The sequence below is a fragment of the Phodopus roborovskii genome, unplaced genomic scaffold (assembly GCF_943737965.1).
Source record: "Phodopus roborovskii unplaced genomic scaffold, PHOROB, whole genome shotgun sequence".
NCBI lineage: Eukaryota > Metazoa > Chordata > Mammalia > Rodentia > Cricetidae > Phodopus > Phodopus roborovskii.
Genome location: NW_026126547.1, coordinates 12,890,620 through 12,902,931, shown reverse-complemented (window position 1 = coordinate 12,902,931; position 12,312 = coordinate 12,890,620). Strand labels below are relative to the sequence as shown.

The 12,312-nt window shown below is 43.5% G+C and overlaps 1 pseudogene; it reads right to left on the bottom strand.

Moving 5' to 3' along the window:
- Positions 1-230: 230 nt before the first annotated feature.
- On the bottom strand, positions 231-636 carry LOC127233916 (60S ribosomal protein L35-like; annotated as a pseudogene).
- Between the last annotated feature and the right edge of the window lie 11,676 nt (positions 637-12,312).

The following is a 12,312-nucleotide window of genomic DNA, read 5'->3' as shown; positions in this document are numbered from 1 at the left end:
GTGCATTGAAAGGAAGCCATTTGTAGTAGAAGCATGTCCAATCCTCCCTGCAGGGCAGAGCCTGCCTGACTTTCCACTCCTGTCTCTGCTTCTCTGTCCCACACCCATTAGGGGCTTGATAGGCCAAGCCCTCAACCCTCACCTCCTTCCAGTTCCCAGTGACAACCACAGCCAACAGGCCAAGGTGCTGCACTGTCAATTTCTCCTGCATAGAGTTTTTTTTTTTTTTTTTTTTTTCCAGCCAGCCTTGTGCTTTATTATAAGCCTTCGCATCAGGCCTTGACCACATATTTGCGAAGCCGGTACAGCCTCTCCTCTGCTGCTTCTTTGTCTTCAGCTTCTCCTCATGCTTGGTGAGCCGCGGCGCATGGTTCTAGTCTTCTTGGGTCAAAGGTTCAGAGGCTTGTACTTCTTACCCTTGTAGAATTTCCTGAGGTTTTCTTTTTGAGTCTGGTTAATTACGATGAGCACATGGGCAATGGATTTGCGGACGACTCTTATCTTAGAGAGTTTGGACGCGGCCCCGCCCCTCACCTTGGTGATGCGAAGTTGGGACAGCTCCACCTTCAGATGGTCTAGTTGTTTTAGCAGCTACTCCTTCTTGCTATGCAGGTCCTGAGCCTTAATCTTGGCCATAGCTGCACTTCTCACCACTGAGGCCTCCTGGTCCGAGAGAAAGAGCCTGCACAGAGATTTTAAAACAATAATTTCTTTAGGATGCTTTTGGATTCATTTAAAGTTTGCCAAAACAATACAGAGCATTCCCACATTCTCACATTCACTTCCCCTGTCATCAGCATCTCAGATTGGTATGGTCTCTTTTTCACAGCTAATGAGCCAGCAGCAACTATATCCCATGCCTTATTGCACACCCTTTGATTATACTAAGTGCTCTCCAGGGTCCAGTTTGGGATCCTTCTCTATATTTGCTCGATACAATTCCTTAGCGCCCCCCCTCCCTGCTAGGACAATTTCTCAGACTTTCTATTTTTGATGCTTTGAGGACTGATTGGTTTTGCATTTTTGTATCCCCTCCTTTGGGATAGGTCTGCTGTTTGAGTCATGATGAGCCAGGAGTGATAGGTTTAAAGAGGGAACTGTAGGACCAAAGGCCATTCTTAGCATATTAGCTTAAGGGTATACATTATCATCATGACTCCACACTATTGATACTGACTTTGCCTCCTAGGCAGATGGATTGCTCTTTACATATTGCCAAATGATTTCCCTGTGCTTTTCAGGTCCAGATAAGGATCTGGGGGCTGAGTGTGGCCCAAAAACCATCCATCATTATGTTGTATACATGCATGAATACACCCAAATATGTGGTTCTAGTTCATAAAAGTATCCGAGTCAGCATGACTTAGGAAATTTAAACATGCACAAGAGAGACTTGTGACCTTCATGCCAGCTATGGGTGTGGGAGGAGGAAGTAGGATAGAGTAGAATGAAGAGAACTTGCCTACTTCTGCCACATGCCAAACTCACAGAAGATACTTGCCAAGGACCAAGGTCAGATACCAGCAGGGCTAAGTGCCCAGACCTCTTCCTGATGAATAGCAATGACCTTCCATGGTGAAGCTCGGAGTTTGAGTTCCTGTGTTCTGCAAGTGCCTGCCTGTGCCTGGTGACTCATCACCAGAATTCATCAAGGCAGCGAGAGTTCAGGAAGACTCAGCTAAAACACAAAGACTTAGAAAAAGAAAACAAGGAATTAGATCTGAAAATTTCCCCCATTACACAGTAAGGCTTGTTTGGATTCTTCCTTGCCTTATTCAAATGAACTATGAAGCACAATTCAAATTATGTTTCATTGAATAGAATAAGGATATGGGTCTCCCCACCCCATTTATTCTGGCATACTAACCAATTTGAAATAACTTAAATGGGTGAGAGAAAACAATAATAAAAGCATGTAATTATTTAATACTTACTAAGCATTTTACCATGTTCAAGGACCATCGTCTGAAGCGACCTTGGACCATGTAGCTACCCAGTCAGACCACAGCAAAACCTTGGTTCAAAAGAAGAAAAGGTGTGGTAATGAGTTTGTGTTCCTGCCTCATTTGACCCTCATCAATACCAGGAAGCTGTTAGCTATATTTTTGTAGATAAAACAAGGCACCCAATGATTAAATCTCTGAAGATCACAGAGCACAGGTGTGACACAGAAGGGCACACACATCTCCCTCCTCGCTCCATACACTGCTGCATCATTCATAAACCAGCCATGCCACAGCACCACTGGCCAATAAACTACCACACCCTTAGCTAAACAAGTCACCATAGTATCCATATAGAGGGTGGGACAGGAAGCCATTGTACAATTCTGCTACACTGCCCAATCACCCCAAATCATACAATAGTGTCAAGAATGCTCCCAACAGCTTTGCCAATTGCCCAGAACTGGAGGATGGATGGTCCCAGCAAAGGGACTCACTGCTGACTCATCTATTCCCAGAAGTATGGGGGACTCAGAAGTTTTTTAACATGAACAGACCTAGAGCTACTGGGAAAGCTGTCCAAAGGAGGCCTCTCTGACAAGGATAATAGCCGCCTCAAATGAATGGTGATTTGAAGCGAAAGGACACAGCATGGAACAATACCATGATCTCAAATAGCCAATAATATGCAAAGTGCTTAATTCAGTCAGTCTCAGTCCATCAGAAAAAGACCTCCAGCTGTCAAGCCCATCAGAACAGAGGCCAACAACAAAGAGACGTGGAGCAGCACTTCAGAGCTGGTTCTAGAGGTAGAATAGCAGGTGCCCAAGGGGCCTTGCATCCCCATAGGTTTGACAGGTTGCTCTCCTGACAGTCATGGTAGAGAGCGGCACGGGCAAGCCTCTGACCAGCTGAGAGTACTCCATGGAAAAGAAGACTTGACACTATTAGTGTTTGTAAAAGCCTTTAAGTTCAACTTAGAGAGTTGATTTATTTATAGACCTAGTAATGTCTTGTGATAACATAAAAATATTTCCACTTTAATTTTAGTAATTTATACTAAATAAGCTTAGACATTTGGTAGATTTTGTCCCTAAAATATTCAACCCGTTTATAAGCTTGATTAAATTCTTTTAGAGACTTCAAACCACAGGCACAAATTTAACATAACTGAATTATCTGTAAGAACTTCAAACATCAAAAGCAGAGTTATAAATCTAATGAATGAAACCTTATGAATCTAGGAAAGCTGATTTACAAATTTCATAAGTAAACCAGGTAATCATCATATTCAAAGCCTCATTAAAAAACAAAAACAAAAAAAAACAACAACCAAAAAAAAAAAAAAAAACAACAACAACAAAAACCGATTAGGGGCAGGGAAAAATGGCTCAACAGTTAAGAGTGCTTGCTGAGAAACTATTCCGACCTGGGTTCAGATCTCAGTATCCATATGACAAAGAAGCAATGGTCTTTCACAAACCTGTATCCCTAGTGCTGTGGGGAGCAAAGACAGAAGGGGCCAGCAGCCAGATTAGCAAAACAAAATCAAAGACAAAAAAAAAAAAAAAAAATGAGCTCTGGATTAAAAGAGAGATCCTGCCTCAAAGGAATAAGATGGAGAATGATAGAGACTGCCCAGTACCCCTTCTCTGGCTTCTGCACATACGTACAAAAGCACATACCTACACATATACATGTGTATAGGACCACACAACACAGAGAGAGATCCATGAGTAACACAAATATTACAATGTACTTACATAGCTTATAGACATTTTTGGCTTATTACTTCATCCTAGACTTATGATCATTTGTGTAACCAAAGGGAACGGAATGATTATTTTAAGCTTGTCACGTCAACTGAATTGATGAACTTTAGATAGTGAAGTTCCCTAGCGCTCTGTCCTTGAACTTCCTATTGTCTCTATACTTGCTGGTCACTTCTGTCAGTCCCACAGCTTTAACTCCTGTGTGCTAGTGATTTTCTTCTCTATCATCCAGTTCCATATCCAGTAGGTGCCCATGGTTCTCTACCACCCAGCTCCATCCATATCCAGTCGATACTAGTGTTATTGTTATTTACCCATGTTTCTGGTCCTCCTTTCCCAAACACCTGATAGAACAGCCCTTCTTCAACCTCATCGTGACCATGTCTTTGGCTGAGAAATGTGTTTCATTGCTAGTGTGAGACGCCACCTCTTCCTCTTGCTGTAGCAACAGTTCTGCATCACAGAGGGACCCAACATGGCACAGAATCCTACTTTGTGAAACAGTTAAATGAGACTCCAGGAAAGACCTCCTTCTTTCCTCTATAAAGTTCTCAAATGCTAGTTCATTATCTCCAGATGACCATATAGGCATTTCAGAACTAATACATTCATAGCTCAATTTCTATTCTCTCCTTCCACCCTCCAAAAATCCCCGTGCTACTTAACCTCCCTGAATCCACTGCATATCATTCCCCTCTCTCTAAGGGCCCAATCAGTCACCCCTATCGTAGACTTCCTCTCCCATTCTATACCCAATCTTTTAGCAAGTTCTGATGGCTCTATCTTACAAATACACCCAGAGGTGACAGTGTGTTACCATCTTCTATCTCCATGACCCCAAGCTCCTTTCCCTTTGATAATCACAGTAGCTTCCTGTCAGATCTCCATTTCTACTCTTGTGTCTCTTGCATTCTAGTTCTTGAAAATCAGTCAAGAAGACTCAAAACTCTCAAATAGTTTTTTTATGGCAGTCATAGTGAAATCTCTGAGCACAGACATTTCCAAAATGCCCCCTAGGAGGCAGAACTGCCCATATGAAAAAGTGGTTGTGTACAGGGAGTAGACAAGTGTCCGTGTGTTGGATAGCAGTGTCCTCTGAGATTAAAACCCTCCTCATTGGAGGGAAGTTTAAGACACAGAATGTTAAAGGGGAGGTGAACCATCCTTCAGGGAAACTCATTAAGCTCAAGAAGTAAATAATTCAATGATTTCAGGAAGTCCCTGAAACTGACCATATTCACTAAGCTCCTCCCTCTGAAACCATACATAAACACTAAGGTCTACAGAGAGACAAAGGTTAGAACCACAGAGCCACCAGGAAAGGACACTGTCCCTCCTGTTGAGTTGGCTGCAGGCTGTGCAGTGATCTTCTAGCTTCTGGCTTTTGTGAGTTTTCATCCACACTGGGGTGGGGGTGGATTTTGGTGATGCAGCTGTCTTTGAGTCGCTTCTGTTCCTATAAATAACCCCAGTAAAACTCACTGGCTGCCCAAGTTGGATGCTGATTGTATCCATACTTTGGCCTGTTGTCAGCTCACTATCTGGGGTGAACAGACATTTGTTTATGTCTTATGTTCATAAGACACCATGCCAGTGAAACCTTACCACAGAGATTCTGTCCAACTATGGCAGCCCCGGAAAAGCCAGTCAAATTGATCAATTAATGTCGCTGAAATTCATGGCCACGTGTGTGCCAAGGCCAGGCTTCCTACAAGTTTCTCTCAACAATAGCTCAGCATGAAGGTGGTAGGTCCAGCTGTTCTTACAGCTTCTTTGACACTGGCTGGAGGCTTCCCAACAGCTGTCCCTCCCTCACTGCACAACAGTCTGGGTTGTTTCTTCGGTTTTTCTACCTGATTCCCTTCACTTGGGGGCAAACAGCTCTGCTTCCTTACAACACCCTTGTCATTTCCTGTCACAGAGGTATTTCCCCCAGTAAACTTTGATTAATGTTCTGTGGTAGTTACCTCTATACCCCTGTAACCAAAATATCTGATGGAAACAAATTAAGGAAGGAAAGTTACTCATTTTTTAAAAGATTTTTAAAAAGTGTGTGTGTGTGTGTGTCTAAGTGTTTATGTCACATGGTCACATGTGTACAGGGACAAGTGAGGCCATTGATAGGGTTCCCGTGCTACAGTGGATGCTCTCACACTCATGCATACATAGGCAGCACTAACTGGATTTAGTGTGTGTGTGTGTGTAGACATGAAGTTCATTGTAGGAGTGTTGGGGGCATATGTGGGAAGTTGGGGGAAATAGGGAGTATATATAATCATGTTTCATTATAGAAGTATGAAATTCTACCCCTTCCATGACATTTACAGCCTGAAGACTGCTGCCCAGAGAAACCTAGAGTAGCTAACTCCTCTCCCTGAGCTGCACACAGTAAGCATGCTGACGTTCTAGGTTGCTGCATAGTTGGTGCAGCTCCATCCCAGCGTGTTATGGCCCACCAGATCCCAGCTTTTCTTGTTTCTTCTGTCAACTCTTCCATGTCCTCAGTCAGGTCAAGTCTCAGCCAAGCAGGACAAGGTAAGTAGCCAATGCTCCTACCTTGAGAAACAACTTGGTAGCTCAATTGCTGAGTTATCTCTCCAGTCTGAAGGAAAGAAAAAGTTAGGAGAAAAAGTATAGGTAGACGATTGGATCCTAACCCAGAATTATGCAAATATTGATAATGTTTGTGTGTTTTTTTTAAAGGATCTCATATATCCTAGGTTGGCCTCAGATTTGCAGTGTAGCTAAGGCTGGCCTTGAACCCCTGATTCTCCTGCATCTATCTCCTAAGTGTTGGGAGTGCAGGTGTGTAGCACCATGCCTGGCTTTCTTCGTGTAGCATTTGTACTCTGTCCATTTCAGATTCTTTCTGCTGCAATCAAGCTGGGGACCACTGGGTTCTCCTTGTACTAACTAGTTAAAGAATCCATGCACATCTCTCCCAATAGGCCTTACTCTATTCAGTGAATTATTGCTCCAATTTTAATAAGATCTATGATTCACTCTGATTGAAATTCACTTCTTTTCTACTTTACCTGCCCAAGCCTCTCACCTTGTAGCCTTGCACTTAGAAAGAAGAACATGATTAACAGGCTCTGGGCAGCTAGCCCTAAATCTTACTTGGGGCTTTACTTTAATTCTAATCAGTTAACTCAGCACCCTCATAAATACTCTTTAATTAAATAATGGAGTGAGTAGGGAGGAAAGGCCTATCTGTTGATATTTAGGTTCCTTTGCTCTTGTTCTAGCCTTAGAATACGCATGGCAGAGAGGCCCAAATCCCAGCCTGGAAGCAGCATCAGAGGAAAGCCTGAGCTTCAGGCAGCATCAAGGGGGCCATGAATCTCAGGAAAGGAAGCAATGTTAGAGTACGCATGCTAGCCAACCATTCAAGCACTTAGCCACCACCCCCTGACAGTGGGAGACTGAAGCAAGGTCTTCCTCCGTAGGCCAGGCAAGCCTGGAATTCTCTGTATTCAGGCTTCTCCCGAGACCTGGGCTCACAGATCTGAGCCACTATGCCTAGCTGTAGACAAGTAACTCTTATCTCCTTTTATAGGTGGAGGGACTTGGTGACAAGGTCTCATTCTGTAGAGCAGTCCAGACTGAGACTTACTATGTAAGTTCAGCTGGCCTTGAACGTGGTATGTAGTTCAGACTGATGTTGAACATTTGGTGATCCTCCTGCCTCCGACTCCTGTCTCCTGGGCATGAGCCACCATCTCAGCAGAGTCATTTGCTCTCAGAACTCCAGAAGCAACTGGTTGTATCATTGAATGAAATCTCTACATTCAAAAATTTTCCCTGTAAATCCTAGACACCAGACTAATTACATTCTCCAACGTTTCTGCTTTACCAGTCTTCTCCAAGAATGAGAAGGCATCAGCTGCCACATTTCAGCTGCTTTCTAACACTAGGGGCAGATTTTCTGTTTCTGCTTCACCCTGCCTTTTTCCATTCTGGCCAAATTCTCAGCCTCTGAATCACACCTTTATTTAAAAACAACTCCATATACAAGTGAGGTCACACAATATTTGTCTGTTTTTCTTAATTCCCTTAGCATAGAGAACTTCAGATTCATATAGACTTAGGTTCCATTATATTCAGCACTTGAAATGATCTTCTTCTCTATCCACTCACCCATAAATGAATGCTTAATTTGATTCTATTTCTTGGGTGTTGTGAGTAGGAGCAGACTGGTGCCAGACTGGTGAGATGGCTCAGCGAGTAAAGGCACCTAACTGCCCCTGACAATCTGAGCTCCATCCCAAATACTCATGAGAAGGACAGAACAGACACCCATGAGTTGTTTGATATCCACAGGAAGTGCCATAGCACCCAAGTGCTGATACACCAAAGAAATAAATGTAAAATATTAATAACTCAACATGCTGGGTTCACCTCCTTTGACTATACCTGGGATTCCTGGATCAAGTGGCTTTTAGATTTTTAGGAACCTGCCACACTGTTCCCACACATCCTCATCAGCACTGGTTTTTCAGACTTTCTTTCTTTCTTTTTTTGTAATAGCCATTTTATTCTTTCTCTTTATTCTCCCCCCTCTCTTTCTCTCTCTCTCTCTCCTCTCTTATTAAAGGTCTCTCTAGGTAGCCTAGGCTGGCCTCAAACTCTCCAGTTTCTTGCCTCAGCTTCCAAAGTACTGAGCCTGGGATTCCAGCATGGACCTGCCATACCTGCCTCAACAACAGCTCTCCTTACATATCTCACCATGGTTATAACTTGTTTTCCTGGTGACTAAGGCCATCTGTGTCTCTGAAGAACATCTCTTTAACTCCTTCCCCATTTTCTAGTCAGGTTATTTGATTTTCTTATTATTAAGCTCTTTGAATCTCTTACATCTTGGGGAATTAACCCCTTACCATGTAGTTTTCAAATATATCAGTCTTAATATTTCTATTTTATCGCGACTTTCTATTGCTGTGATAAAACACCATGACCAAAAGTGACATGGGGAGGGAAGAACTTACCTCAGGTTAGAACTCTCAGGTTGCACTCCATCGAGTGAAATCAAGGTGGGACAATGAGGCAGGAGCTGAAGCAGAAGCCATGGATGGGTGCTGCTTATGGACTTGTTCCTCATGGCTCGCTCAACCTGCTTTCTTATAGACTCTAGGACCACCTGCTCAGAATGGATGGCCTGGGCCATCTCACATCAACCCTTAGCCAAGGAAATGAACCACAAGTTTGCCCACAGGTCGGGAAGGTGGAGCATTTACTTGTTGAGGTTCCTCCTTCTTCTCAAACAGACTCTGTCAAGTTTACAAAAAGCTAGGCAAAACACTTGCTCCCATTTTATAGGTTGTTTCTTTTGCTTTCTTGGTGGTCTCCTTTGCAGTGTAGATTTCTAGTTGAAGGCATTTCAGTGGTTAAGTTTTGCTATTGTTGCCTGCAATTTGGGGATCGTATTTAAAAAAAAAAACTTTCCCAGAAATATCAATGATCTTCCCAACTCTCTTCTGACAGTTTTATAATTTCAGATCTTACATTTAGAACCTTATCCATTTTGATAGATTTCTGTAGTGTGTAAGGTCTAACTTTATTCTCTGCCTATGGATATCTAGTTTTCTGAGTACTGCCATTAAAGACTGTCCAAAGCAACTTTCTAATAGAGTTGTTCAAAGAGATATATGCCGAATTTCTATAAGTAGGGCCCACAACACATGTACAGAGGGCACAAGGCAAGAGAGTAAGGTGAAGCCTGATGTTGACAGGCCAGGGATGCCAGGATGAGAAACAGATAATTCTGTGGGAATCAGGGTGAAAGCTTTCCAAAAGGAGCCTCTCTCTTCCATCATTCTTGGGTGCATTTTGATTGATTGATTGATTGATTGATTGACTGATTGATTGATTGATTGACAGGGTCTCACATACATAATACATAAGTCTGGCTTCAAACTGCCTGTGTAGCTGAGGATGGCCTTAATATCCTTGCTACCACACTCTCATTCCCCATCACTCCACTTCTAGGATTACAGTCAGTCACTGCCATGTCTTTGTGCTGAACCCAGGGCCTTGTGTATGCCTAGCCAGAACTCCACCAAGTGAGCTACAGCCACAGTGCCTTTCCCATGCTTCTTTAGTGACAACAGCCACAACTTTTCACCGTGCAAAATGAAGACTCTGTCTCCTGCAGCTGGGTGTAGTCATTTTGCTAAGTTCCCATTAATGAATATAAATGAAACAATGTGGGTTTTTTGCTGTTTTTGTTCGGCCTATAATGTCCTAAATAGACCAGGTTGGCCTCCAGTTTATAGCATTCATCCTATCTCTGCCTCCTAAAGACTGGGATTACAAGAATGTGCCAACATGCTTCCTTCTTTCTTTCTTTTTTCTTCCTTCCTTTCTATTCATGCCATCAGTGCTACCACATCTCCAGGAACACTACCCTGGAGCAAGGGTGAAACACAGGTGAGCTGTGGAAAAAGGAATCGCCAAAGGTACAGCCAGTTTAGAACAGTTTGGATGACTAGACAAGTGAGGCAATATTTGAGTGTGGCTGCTCATGCCTGTAACTCCAGCACGCAGGAGTCTGCAGGCTCAAGAATTCCAGTCAAGTCCAGTCTGGACTTCAAGGTTAGTCTAGGCTACATAGCACAACTCTCTCACATATATATATATGTTCTTATTTTACATATGATCCCAGTTCCCTTCCCCTCTCCCTCCCTCCCTCCCTTCCTCCCTCCCTCCTTCCCTCCCATGACTCTCTTTTAAAGGGATGAGGGGCCTGGAGATGGTTCAGAAGTTAAAAGCACTTACTGTACAACCAGAAGGAACAGAGTTCAGATCCTAGCCCAGGTCCAACAAATCAGAGTTCTGTGCTTTCCTAGAACTTCAGCTCTAAGGGTGGCAGAGGCAGGAGGATAACTGGGAGCTTGCTGACTTCTAACCTAGTCAAGCAATTGCTGGCCCTGGGTTCAGGAAGAGACCCTGCCTCGGGGGAACAGAAAAGGCATACACAAAGTCCTGGGTTCAGCCAAGTCAGGTGGCATACACCTATAATTCTCTCCTTTGTGTGGTGGAGTCAGGAAGATTAGGAATTCAAGGCCATCTTTAGCTACATAGAGAGTCCAAGACCAATCTAAAACAAAACAAAAAATAATTTCAAAAGCCTTGATAAGGGGTTGGAGAGAGGCTCTGTGGGTTAGAGTTCAGATCCCAGCTCCTGCTCAAAGAGTTGGGTGTGGCAGTGCACTCCTGTAACCCCAGGGCTGTGGTGCAGAGAACAAGAGGATCGCTTCTAGTTATTGGTCACCAGCCTAGCTCTAGGTTCAGTGAGAGGCCCTGTTTAAAGGAATAAGGCAGAGAATGATAGAACAGGAAAGCTGGCATCCTCTGGCCTCCCTCCACAAAAGTACACACACACACACACACACACACACACACACACACACAGAAAACAAATACACAAAAATAGTAATTGTTTAATGCCTAGATTTAGAAGAAGGGGATAAGCAAGGTGCAGTGACACATTCCCGTAATCAGAAAGTAGAGGCTGTGAGTTCAAGGCCTGCTTGGGCTACATAGTAATAATCTGTCAAAAAATAATAAGGAAACAAGAACACAGCTGTTGGTAGTGTCGGAAGTAGAAGAAAGGACAGGATTATCACTACAACTGATCAAATGAGAGAAGACAGAAGACTCACAAGGCTCACAGAGGCACACAATGGTGGTCACAGGCAGGAGGGAGCCAATCATACACTCTGTTCTGATATACCGAGCTGAGATGCTGCAGGGTGTCTGGGTGCAAGTGTACACTGGACAGTTGGAAACGCATTTATGGTGCATGACTTAAGTCTTTTTGCATAAAAGTAACAGACTAAGCAAACAGAGGAAGAGGTATTTGGAAATGAAGAGCACGGGTCTGTAAAAATCACTCATCCTTGCACACTGAGTGATAAACCATGTTCTGGGAAACAAGATGAAGATATGTACATGTCCTTTGTCTAATGTACTCACCACCAATAAGCCCCTACTTCAACAAGCTCTACACAACCGCTAAATGGCTTCAAGTGAGGAACTTTTCCCTTTCTCAAAAACTGAACATCTTTAAGTTCCTCATGAGAGCATCTTGATTTGCACACAGGTATCTGTGATGGCATGCTTTAAGATTACTTTTCTGCACATTGTTTTCACCTTTAATTTAGCCACACCTAAGACTTTCTCAGGCATCTGGGTGGGGGTGGGGTAGCTCCTTTCAAAAGCAGGATGAGAAAAATGTAATAAGTAAGATGCACATTAGATGACTGCAAAGGTTTCCCTTCGGTTTTCTGTGGCCAAAGAAGATACTAAACACTTTAAAAAAAAAATCCATTAAATGTAACCACAGTCTTTCAGATTGACCAAATTCGTGGCTGTGCTATTGCCCTGCCAAGTCTGCCCTGGGAGGAGGTGGTTAAAATCCTGTGACTCGTGTTTCTGCTGAGATTAAGTGGCAGACACGCCACCGAAAGTGATGGCATCAGAGCTCTGCTTCTCTGGGAGAGTTTTGCGTCTCCAGCAAACACCAGGCTGTTGCCAAGAGGCCGAGGTGAGGTGGGGTGGGGTGGGGTGGGGGCACGGGGATGGGGGACCCTCCC